Source organism: Marmota marmota, unplaced genomic scaffold, assembly GCF_001458135.2.
Source record: "Marmota marmota marmota unplaced genomic scaffold, marMar, whole genome shotgun sequence".
In the NCBI taxonomy this organism is placed as follows: domain Eukaryota; kingdom Metazoa; phylum Chordata; class Mammalia; order Rodentia; family Sciuridae; genus Marmota; species Marmota marmota.
The window spans coordinates 25,145,478-25,157,681 of NW_026000242.1; positions in this window are offsets into that span (position 1 = coordinate 25,145,478).

Genomic DNA, 12,204 nt, shown 5'->3' on the forward strand with positions numbered 1-12,204 from the left:
AAGAACTCACACATGTATCAGAACTAATTTAAGTACGCACTGACATTTTGGGTGAAATCTTCTTGATCTTTTTCTAGAGTTAACCTAAAAAGAACCATAGAAACCCAGTAAAATAAGTTTTGTATGTCTATAGGCAAAAGATCATTCTGTTCAGGAGAAAAGACCACTGGGTATGTGGCTTTATCTTTTAATTGATTAAATTCCCAACTGTTTTGGCATAGTATACCCTTTATAAAGGTTAGAACTTCCATCTGTCTATCTTTTCGTGTGAGACTCAGGGAGGTCTCTGCTACAGATGTGGCAGTCCCAGGGCAAGATAAGTGTAAGCTAAAGCTGCTACCTTTCTAGTCAAAGAAAAAAAGCAGTGTTTTCTTTCTTTCTTTTTTTTTTAAGGTATTTTATTCCAGCCAGTCTTTTACAAGAAACTCGCTGTTTCCATAAATAAATAGCAGTATCCACTCTAGACTGGGATTTCTTCAAGGTGACCTTGTGGGGACATCTCAAATAGTTCACTCTCTGATTTGTGTATCTCTTGAGACCAATCAACCTCCTTTTTTTTTTTTTTATTTTCATACCACTTAACTTTTAACAAAATTTAAATATGAGGAAATAATGCTTAAATGGCATCCAGGTCATATGGCTGAAATGTTTTACTACTTGCTTTTCAAGCTTTAGAAATTCTTTCATTTGCTCCCCAATTCCAAAATTACAGAAGGCATGATTTTCAAACTCTGACATGGAAGAAATGCTCTTTGGTTGAGAATTGTGAAATGACTAAGCAAGACCACATGGCCACAGGTCTGATTTAGACATTCTCCTTGCTGAAAGATGAGATTGCATTGATGTGAATATTGAGTAGGATTAATCATATCTTCAAGTACAGGGAGGAAACATACAAACAACTTAGATTGAGGTATTATTAAAATAGCATCAGTTATAAGAGCCTTGAAATTAGAGGTTCTGTGCATTTAGAATGCAGAGACTAGCAAAATGATATGACCACAGTGGTTGTAGATTAATAAATGTTAGAAAAAGAGCAAATGGAAGGAGAGAAGAGGGAATTATAAATTATTTTAGTCTGGTGGATACAAAAGACACCACCAATAAAGGGCCATGGATGGTGTGCAAAGGTGTCTATAAACAGGGGCTATCTTTGGCAAGACCCAAGATCACAAGAAGCTAATATTCTAACAACATTCATAAGATATTCTTGTTGAAGTACATGCACTTTTATGTCAAAAATGGTAGCTTTCTTGTTTCAACCAGTCATAGCCATTGCTATCATGGCTTCAAGAAAGGCCCAATAGAAAAAAATAACCCCACAGAGACTGAAAATGTCTGAGAAGCCAGGTGAAAGTTAGAATAGAAAGTAAGAGTCACAAAGTTATGGATGATTTCTTGATCTAATAATCTCAATGGTCTCACTAAAATGATGTTGGTAATTTAATGAAAACAGAAAATGCAGGAGAATTATAGTCACATTCAATACATTTGGAATCAATGAAAATAGATGAATATTTAATGCCATTATTAAAGGATCAGATGAAGTTAAATAGCATGAATTTGTAGAGACTAAGAAAAATATAACTTTTTCAAAGATATATAGACCTACAAATATTAACTAGAACAGAGTTGGGTAATATCTAGGCATGGAAAATCAAGAATTTGAGAGATTAGGTAATACTTGCTAGCAATCGCATTATGAAAAGGGCCTCCAACAAAGAGAGGCAGTTGAATCCAGAAGGAGTCATAAATGGAAAAAAATAACCAAAAATAGCTGCCTATAGTGTAGAATACAGATAATCATTTGCAGTAAGAAGTGGGGGGAGAGGCACAGAAGTGGTCATAAAAAGAATAACAATATATCTTAAAGTATGAGTAATATTAAGGAGTAAGGAAGGCAATTCCAGCATTGACTAAGGATTTCTATCTCAGCCAAGCTCTGTGCTATTCTTCTAGCAGATAATTTCTCACTGAGCTGTAATAACAACTGTATTATGAAGATACTCTAAATCTTACATATGAATAAACTAAAGTTTACAGAGGGTAACTTTCCCAAAGTTATATAGCTTGAAAAGCACATTTTCTAAATTTAGGTCTGTATAACTGCAGAGTCAATATTCTTTATCACTAAGCTTTGTTCTTCCCTCTACAGCCCTGATTACAAGTTTCCAACTGTGAAGTGATGGAGAATATCATTAATAATGAGAATTTTATGTAACCGTAAGGCTAAAGAGCTTTGAAGGGGCATCAACTCAAAAGTTGGGGGAAATAAAAGTAAGACACTGTGAAAGGGAACGAGGAAGAAGCAAGAAGTGACCACAAACAAGGAGGAGGAAGGAGGAAGGAGGAGGAGAAAGCAAGCCAGCCAGCCAGCAACAGGCAGGAAGATGATGTTCAAAATTACATAATATGGCAGGACCATGCCCCAATGCAGACAAAAAGTAGAATGATACGTTCCAGAAACCATGCAGCAAGTCAACTTCATTGGAGAAGTAAATAAAATGGAAGGAAAATGGACATCTTGAGGATTTCAAAGTGTCTATTCCACATGAAAGGGTAACCCAGACATAACTGAGAAGTAATGACTTGAATTTCAGCATGCTGAGGAAAGAAGTCCGAGTGGGATGGTGGTGAAAACATAAGCTTGACTATGGAGCACAGACACTGCTTACAGTGCTGTGACCTTGTGCCAATTACAAACTGTCTCCTGGTTTCTGCTTCCTTCTAGGTAAGACGAAAACTAACAGTAGAGCAATCCCACAGAGTTATTGTTTAACCACTGATTGGACCCCAGAGCTCTTAGTACTCTGTAAATATCACATTCCAAGAAAGATGGATTATATCATAACCTATAGTCTTTTGATTGTCTCTGTGTCCCACCATTCAAATTATAATCTTCTTGTACCCTGTTTCAGCAGGATGATGGTACATAGAGTTTAGATGACGATATAGAGTTTACTAGCATCTCCACTTAAATATATGTACAAAAATTTCCAAAAAAAAAAAAAGTTGAAAACTATGCAGTTATCTAGAATTCTATAAATCAAAAAATCCTCTAGAAGAAGATTTCTCCCCTCTCACAAAAAGAAAGCCTAGTTTTTATCTAAAAGTTTTCCAGGAAAGGTGGTTTTACAAATGCCCTTGGTAATGTGTTTTCTCTCAGTGGATCCCATTGTATGAATTATAATGAAAGAAAAATGCTAGGGGTGCCAAAAACCTGAAACCAACTGTCCACTGCTGAGCTGCTAAGTAGGCAGGATTGCAAATTTACTGTGCTGCCTTTGTCTTTATAGAGGTCACCAGAAGAGGACAATCCAGAAAGAGGTGATACCCAGTAGTGAGTAGTGATTATTCAGCGTCACAGCGCGAAGGAACACATACACCATGTGAACACGAGCCAAAAGCTGCTGATTATAGGATGGTGTAAAAATAAAATGGGTCAAAGCCAAAAATATCTCAGCAACCTAGAGAACAAGACCATGCTTCTCTTTGATGATGTGGTCCCTTAGTTCTTTCAAAAGGAAAAGTTTCTTTTATTATTCATTCAGTGAGTCAGTTCGATAATCATGGATGGAGTGCCTTGAACTGTTCTAAATGCTGTACTGAATTACACTGACAGGGTGCCTGGTAGAAAAGAAAAAAAGGATTTGTAATTTAAACATAAAGATTAATGTTAAACAAGTGCTGTCGTGATTTGAAGGGGCCCAGTTAATAGTAATAATTTTCCTAGCCCTAGTTCCTGAAATAGTAGAGAAGTAGCTAAGAAGTGAGGCAGATGGAGATCAAAGTGTCAACTCTATTCCTGATGTCTCTGCTGCATGGGAGCAGTTGACTTGCTAATACTACATCCCAGAATTAAGCACACAATTAGATAGAAATTTATACCATGGAGAATAGCCAGGAGATTCTCTACATGTCCTCCCTAGATGACCTGTCCCTGAAAAACTTGTAGCAAAGAGTAACAGACAAGAATCATAGGATTTACTACATAAGACAATATTAATTAATTTCTGAAACGACTTTGTCAATTCCATTAATGCCAGCAGGGTAGAAGAGCTTCCAATGGAATTCATCCTCTACATATTGAGAGTAGTATACTGATTACAAAAATACTACAATGTAGCACCCTTTCCCATACTCATATTACTGTGCAATTCTGCATAATAAGAAGTATATTTCTCTATTCCTGGAATCCAGGCAGGACTGAGATTTACTTTGGGCAAAGAAATATGGTAGAAGTGATGGTGTGCCTTTTCCAACCCTAGATATCCATGATGGCCTTGTATGTTTCAGTTCTGTTTCTGTGTTTTAGAAACCCTGATACTACATGGGAAGAAATCCAAGTTAGCCTGTTAGAAGATGAAAGGTGATTTAGAGCAGAAATGAGGCCAGTCTGACCTTGTCAGTCCCAGCCAATGTAAGAACCAATGGGTGGTAAATGTTGAACCCAAGAGAGATCACCTCTTCTTGGGCCTAATCAGCAAAGAGCTAAGTTGACCTCAAGCCTGGCTTTAAGCCACTAACATTGAGCTGTTTTGTTATACAGCAGTACCTAATACCTCTATGTCTTTGTATTGACAGACCTATTCTCCTTGATTAATTACAGCCTGGAAGCTCTGAAGTGGCATTCATGTGCACCAGGAAACAAACAAGAACACTTACACCATAATAGTTTTGTAGTAGTACAAAATAAAAAAAAAAAAAAAAGATTTTCTTAAAAAAAAGAAGGAAAACAAACCAAATGTCAAAAACAAAATAAGGGGGTAAAAAGTTGTAGCATGTTGATAGAATTGCAAACTTGTTAATTATTAGAAATGAAAAACTACAGATGCAGTTATCATCATAAATTTTCAAGTAAATATCATTGGTAAAGGAAATAAGTCACAAAACAATTAACAAAATAAGACTTCTTCAATATGAAATGAAACTTCAAAAACAATATTAAGAGATGTCGAGAGCTGCCCTGAACAGGAGCTATGTGCACACCTTTAAGTCCTGAGTAAAGAGGTACTGGACTGGTATTGCATCCTGCAAAGCAAGTGGACTTTACCTCTGCTAGGATAAGAAAGGTGCAGCTCTGGGAGTGGGTGTCACCCAACGGGTTGAATTACTCCCACCTGTTTGTTGTAATCCTACCCTTTTGCCCTTTTTTCGATAGAATGTTCCATGGATTAGCTCCTCCCATTAATAAAACCTGCATTTGAGGCGTGCTCTCTTTCTTACCTGTGTCCATTGTGGGAGTTGGGTCAGAGGGGCTGCACAGAACCCAAAGGAAAAGGTATTTCTCTGTGTGTCATTATTTTGTCCTGTGAGTCACGGCCAGTGACCAGAATCTTCCAGAAGGTGGCACAGAGCCAAATGAGTCTCGCCTGGTACCACTGCATCATGCAGTTGTTTGCCTGTTTGCAGAGTAGTTGTGGTTTTGTCCCTTGCATTCTCACTTTGTAATGTGCAGGCACTAAAACAAAAAACAAAAAACAAAACAAAAAAAAGAAAAGAAAGAAAAAAAAGAAAAATCCTCAAACCCCAAACGGGCTTCAGCTGCAGACACTGGCACCCTTAGGGCAGCCTGCATTTTGTCAAATTAAGTTTTTTAAAGGGTAGAATATTGCTGGTGGTTACAGACCCCATAGAGAACAGCAGCTATACCTTTGCATCTGTCCCAAAACAACAGCTGAGTTACAGCTATTCTTGATCCCTGCAGGACAAGAATGTAGTGAAGGTGTTCAATATAAATTGTTTGAGCACCTCTACAAATAGTAGAAAAACAAAATTTGCCTCTAGAAGTAGAAAATTCCCTGTATCAAGTTCTACCACAAAAAATATTTTCTTCTTCTCTCAGTCTCCAAGTACAGATTGCTAGCATATAAACACAAAAAAATCTTTACCTAATTTTTCAAAATACAAAAATTCACAAAAAGAATCCAAAACAGATCCATCAAAGCACTTTTTCCATGAGAGAGGATTCTCTATGCCTAATTAGGGTCTCTCAAATTGCAAAAAAAAAAAATAATTTTTTTTTCTCTTCTTAAAGAGGAAAAATTCCCAGATGCTATAAGTTTAACGTCATAAATTTTTCTTCTGTCTAATTCACTTACTTTCTATAAGTCAACCCACAATACTCTGAAATCCTCAGTACACTTACTTTGGGAGAGAAATTCCAAACCCACTACATTTCTAAAATTCATGCTGGGGTCCCTATTCTGGTACCATTTGTCTAAACCAGTCAGGGTCACTCCAGGTGAACTGGGCTGGTATGAAATAATGACACACAGACAGAGAAATACCTTTTTCTTTGGGTTCTGTGCAGCCCCTCTGACCCAGCTCCCATAGAGGAGACAAAGCAGGCGAGAAAGGGATCACGCCTCGAACCCAGGTTTCATTAATGGGGGGAGCTAATCCATGGAACATTCTATCCAAAAAAGAGCAAAAGGGTAGGACTACAACAAACAGGGGAGTGTAATTCAACCTCATGGGTGACGCCTACTCCCAGAATTGCATCTTTCTTATCCTAGCAGAGGTAAAGCCCACTTGCATTGCAGGATGCAATACCAGTCCAGTACCTCTTTACTCAGAACTTAAAGATGTTTGCATAGCTCTTGTTCAAGGTAGCTCTCAACAAAGAGATACATTCATACATGGGAAAAAAAATTAAAGGCAAAGGGATAACTAACAGAAAATTCAGGATGGCATTTACTTCTAGTGGAGTAAAGCACACCAAGGACTTGAAAGGTAATGAAAATATTCTATGGCTTATTTTATAATTATAATTAATAATACCTCTAGATAATAAATTTTTGTATGCATACCTTATAATAAAATAGTGTTTTAAATATAATACATTGAAAGGGAAATCAAAATGAAGGAATCGATTAAGCAACTATGTTAGTAGTACACAAGACACAATGAATGCTTGACATTGTGTATTACTGGAAGAAATGGGAAAGTATAGATAAAAAGATATAAAACTCTACCACTTACTAGCTCTGACTTTACACAAACTGCCTAACTTCTCAACATCTCAGTTTATCTTTACTGTTCTACCTAAGTAATCAAATATTATGGAATGCATAGAACAGTTCTAGAAGGATATATAAAAGACTATCCAACAAGTGCCTTTTGGGAAGGGAACAGGATACCTGTAAAACAAACAAACAAAAAAGGGGGCAGGGCACATTTTGCAATACGCCATTTTTTAAAAAAATGAAAGCGAATGGTTGTTGTATTTTAAATTTGTACTGACTAGTTTAAAAATTACAAAGTGGGGCATGGTGACACATGCCTATAATCCCAGCAGCTTGGGAGGCTGAGACAGTAAGAATACAAGTTCAAAGCCAGCCTCAGCAATGGCGAGGCATTTAGCAACTCAGTGCTACCCTATCTCTAAGTAAAATACAACATAGGGCTTGTGATGTGGCTCAGTGGTTGAGTGCCCCTGAGTTCAATTTCCAGTACAAAAATTTAAAAAAATAAATTACAAACTCCAGAGACTGAACTGACATGTGATATGAAACCTTTCTGTATTTTCCAAATTCCATATTACCAAGATGACATTAGCTCAACATCTTAGCTTGGTGTGTTATAAGCCTGGACTAGAATCACAGGTCTGCTCCACCACTTACTATGGGCAGGTGGTCACTTATGTCATTAGAGACCCCCTGTAAGATACTCCAGTGGCAAGGTTGCACTGCCCTCATCACACCTGCAGAATATTAGTCTTTTCTATAATATCTATCAGACTATAAGCTTTAAAATGGCAAGAATTTTGTCTCTCTTGTTCATCCCTAATGCCTAACACAATGTAAGCACACAGTTGACAATCATTACATATGTATTTAATAGAAATGGATGAAAATAACTAGCACTTTTGTAAAATCTTTAGACCTACTAAATCTTAGCAGATGATTCACATATGATTTAAACAGATTTTCAAATACAAGTTGAAAGTCAGAATTTTACAATCTTGGAAGATACTCATAGGGCAAACACAAATCTAGGATTCTGTATAAATGATTCATAGAAGTTGCCAATTTTTCACAGATAAAGCATACTAGGGCTGGGGTTGTGGCTCAGCGGTAGAGCGCTTATCAAGCACCTGCAAGGCCCTGGGTTTGATCCTCAGCACCACATAAAAATAAATAAATAAAATAAAGGCATTGTGTCCAACTATAACTTTAAAAAATGTTTTTTATAAAAGCAGACTAGTTAGGAGGACATCTTAAGGATTTATTAGTTTTGAAAACTCTTCCATATTTCTTTATTTTTAAAAAATACTTGGACAAGAAAATAAATTAAAATACATATTTTGCTGGGAAATCTATTTCTGTGCATGTTTTAGCTTATTGGATGACATAATAAATTGCTTCATGATAATTTATACTTGGATCATTTGAACTTGAACATCACAAAATCAGTCTACCATGGAATCATATAATTGGTCACAGAGAGGCTTAAGCCAAAAATAGACTTCTACCCAGAAGCTACTGATACATACATACACACACACACACACACACACACGTATATATTTAACCAATTTAACCATGTTTTGTATGAGGACTTAAGACTATTCAGACCCAGCAAACAGATTCAGGGTCCCTGCAGTGGAAGAAGATGTGAGACACAGGAGAGTAGACATGCTTTATTCAGAAGTAGTAACAGCTCCAGCCCCCAGCCAGTTCCATTTTTATCCCTTTTATCCTCAAGTTTTTTCCATAGGCCCTTTTCATAGCAGGCCAAACAAAGAAGGCACACTGCCAACTGATTACATTAGGGGGCTTATGCTAACATGTTGTTTATGACCTTGAGAATATAATCTGAATCAGTGTTTGGGGCCTTGACTAGCCATAACATAGCTGGTTCCAACCCTTGGCTACACACTAAGAACATAATATAAAACATAACATAGCCTACCAGAAGTCTTGGTAAAGGAGCCTAGATACAGACATTTGGGGGCTGTCCCAACACCATGAAATACGGAATTTCCCCCTTGCTCTGTCATCTAAATTCCTTAAATTTAAATTTAGGAGTAGGTATAGTAACTCACATAAAAACAGGTATCCATCTTAACTGCCTCTCTGTTTGGTTTATCCTAATGTGAAATTTAGTATTAAAAAAAAAAAAATCCCTTGAAACTCGTGATGACTAGAGAGATTTCCCTCACTGAAAACCAGACTAACATCACATTCCATTCTACCTTCTCTCCCTCTCCCAAATATTATCCCAATTATTTGCTTGGGACTTTTGTCTTGGTTCCTATTCTGTCTGGTATGGTGACTGAATGATGGGATTTGAAACTGTCGATTGAGAGGCTATGCCCCCCAGGAATATTTTTGGTGCAAGGGTTCTAATTGAAATGGCCCAGTTGCATGGTGATGCCCTGGAGGTTCTGTGCTGGCCACAGAGCCATTCAGTTCTTGACCTAGATTTCTGACACCAGCTCAAAGGGATAGAAGATTCTGAGTACAGCAAGATAAATACAAGGTTTCACCAGCTCTGCTACTTTCAAGCTTAAAAGTAACTTCAGACAATGGGTTTCCTGAGTGCTGCAGGAAGCTCCAAGCATTGCAACAGTAAAATAGCTACAAAAGTATTCCTAGCCCAGAAACTTTCCAGTGCACAAAGAACAATGCCTCTGCACTCCTTTACTTCCTGATTATTAGACCCTATATAAATAAACTTGCTGAGCCAACTCTTTAGTCACTGTTTCTTCACCAGAGAGTAGTGTTCCACCTGATCCCAGCCTTTTATTTTTAATGTGTGTGTGTGTGTGTGTGTGTGTTTCTTAATCCCCCATTGCCCCTCACTGGTTTCTCAGGTTCAGCTATGCAGGTTGTGGCACTAGTCCTTAGTTTTGATCCATTATATTTCCCAATTTCCCAGTCACTCACTGACTAGCCCTGTATTCTAAGCCACTTATGGAAGTCTGGACCCCTGCCTGAGTTTTATTCATGCTTCTAGGCTAGAATCGCTTCTTATATCTATAAGACACTGCATTAGACTTCACTGGATATGAACATATATCTCTCTTTCCTTCTATAATATTATGGTTGAATATCATGTTTTACGAGTTAGGATTCTCTAGAGGAACAGAACGAACAGTATATATGTATGTATATGTATATGTGTGTATGTGTGTATGTATGTATGTATGTATGTGTGTGTGTATATATATATATATGTGTGTGTGTGTGTGTGTGTATATAATGATTCATTAAATTGGTTTACATGACCAGAAGCCTAGAAGCTAGATAGTCCTACAATAGCTACCTATATACCAGAGAGCTAAAGGAAGTGGTAGTGGATCAATCCAAGTAGCTGGAGTTTAAAACAGAAGGAATCAATGATGCAGCCCCAATCCAAAACTGAAGGCCTGTAATTTCCCTGGAGAGTCACCAGTCAGGGTCTGCTTTGGAAGAGTGAGAGGCTGGAGTCTGATGTTCTCAGGGATCTCAGTAGCAATCTAAGCCCCAACTCAAGTAGCATCAAGCTTGCTTCTGCTACTGCTTCCTCCCTCATTCTTCCATCTAGGCTTCAAACCTATTGGACTGTATTGCCTACATTTAGTGTGGGCCTGCACCTCAGTTTGCTGCCCCACATGCCAGTCATTTCTAGAAACACCTTTATAGACATACTCAGAAGACTCTTAGGCTGAGGCATCTGTTATTCCAACCAAGTTGACAATTCAGATTAACCATCACAAATGTTTATTCTGTCTTATCTTGAATTCTTCCAGTAACAGAAAGCTCATTACTTCAAACACAGATCATTCTGTTAACTATATTTAGCTCTGTTTTTGAAAGTTCTGCATGTGGAACCAGATTCTGGTTTACATTTCTACCCATTAGGACTACAAAAATACTGTCTTCTATTTCTGAATTTGGAAAGATTTAGAATAAATGATTCTTCAACTGATAAGTTGGAACATAGACAGTGATAACCAGACCTTATCATTTCATAATATGTGGTGTGTGGAATTATGCAAACCCAAAAATGGAATTGTTGATTCAGAGGGGAGTTGCACTTTTTACTTGAAAAGAACCTAATAAATTATCCTCCATATTCTTGCATAAGTTAAACCTTTCACCAGCAATGCATTAAATGTCCTAATTCCCCAGGCTCTTACATGTGTTCTTAGAATTTATACTATTTGCCAAATAAACAAGTTTTTTAAAAAAGATCTTATTTTTTTAACATGAGAAGTTGAACTTTTCACTTGTTTAAAATGAGATTTATTTACATTGATTGTCAAATACCACCCTCTTATGAATACTGCTCTGAAGTTCTCATTCCAATTGGTCACAATCAGTTTAAATACATTAGATAAATTAAGAGGTTTTGTTTTTCTTACAGCAAATGAAAGTATGTTTCCTCAGCCTTTTTCTTGATATTTTATGTTAAAATGATTTTTAAAAAATTTTTTAATAATCCCATTTGCCCATATTTTCTTCACTTTCATATTTATTACTTATTTAAATCTTGCTGCTATAAGGATATTAAAATAATTTACTTATGCTTTCTTGTTTGAGGATTTATTTATATGTATTTTACATCCTTGAGTAATCTTATAGCTTATTTATTTGTAAAGTGATAAGTAGGAACCTAATTGTATTTTAATCAAGATGACATTTAGTAATTGATCTATTATTTTTTATACAGTTATAAAGTGTTCTTAATTCCCATATATATTTAGCTATATTTGAAGATTTTAATATGCCATGCCACTGATTGGTTTATCTATTACTATAATGGTATAAAACTTTAAATTATTATATTTTTATAAAATGAGTTGATACCTGAAATGCTAGTTTGCCCAAATAATTTTTTTAAAGTTCTTCTAATTCTTAACATAAACATTAGAATTATAGTTCTTAGTTCAAGATATAACTAAAGTCATAAATTCATAATGGGATTTTCATATGAAAATAACAAAATTCTACAGCATTGGTGGAAAATATTTTTACAATATTAAGACCTTTCATTATCAAAAATATGTTTCTCCAATAAATGATGTATGTTTTCATGTCCTTTAATAAAATTTTTACCTCCACAAAGCTCCAAATATATTTTTTTAGGTATTTTATACATGACTTACTATTTAATAATACAAATTTTTCTGTTGTTCTAAATATTGCTATGTTAGTTTAATTGTGAATATTTGACAATGCATACGCATATAACATAATCAATTTATATACCTTA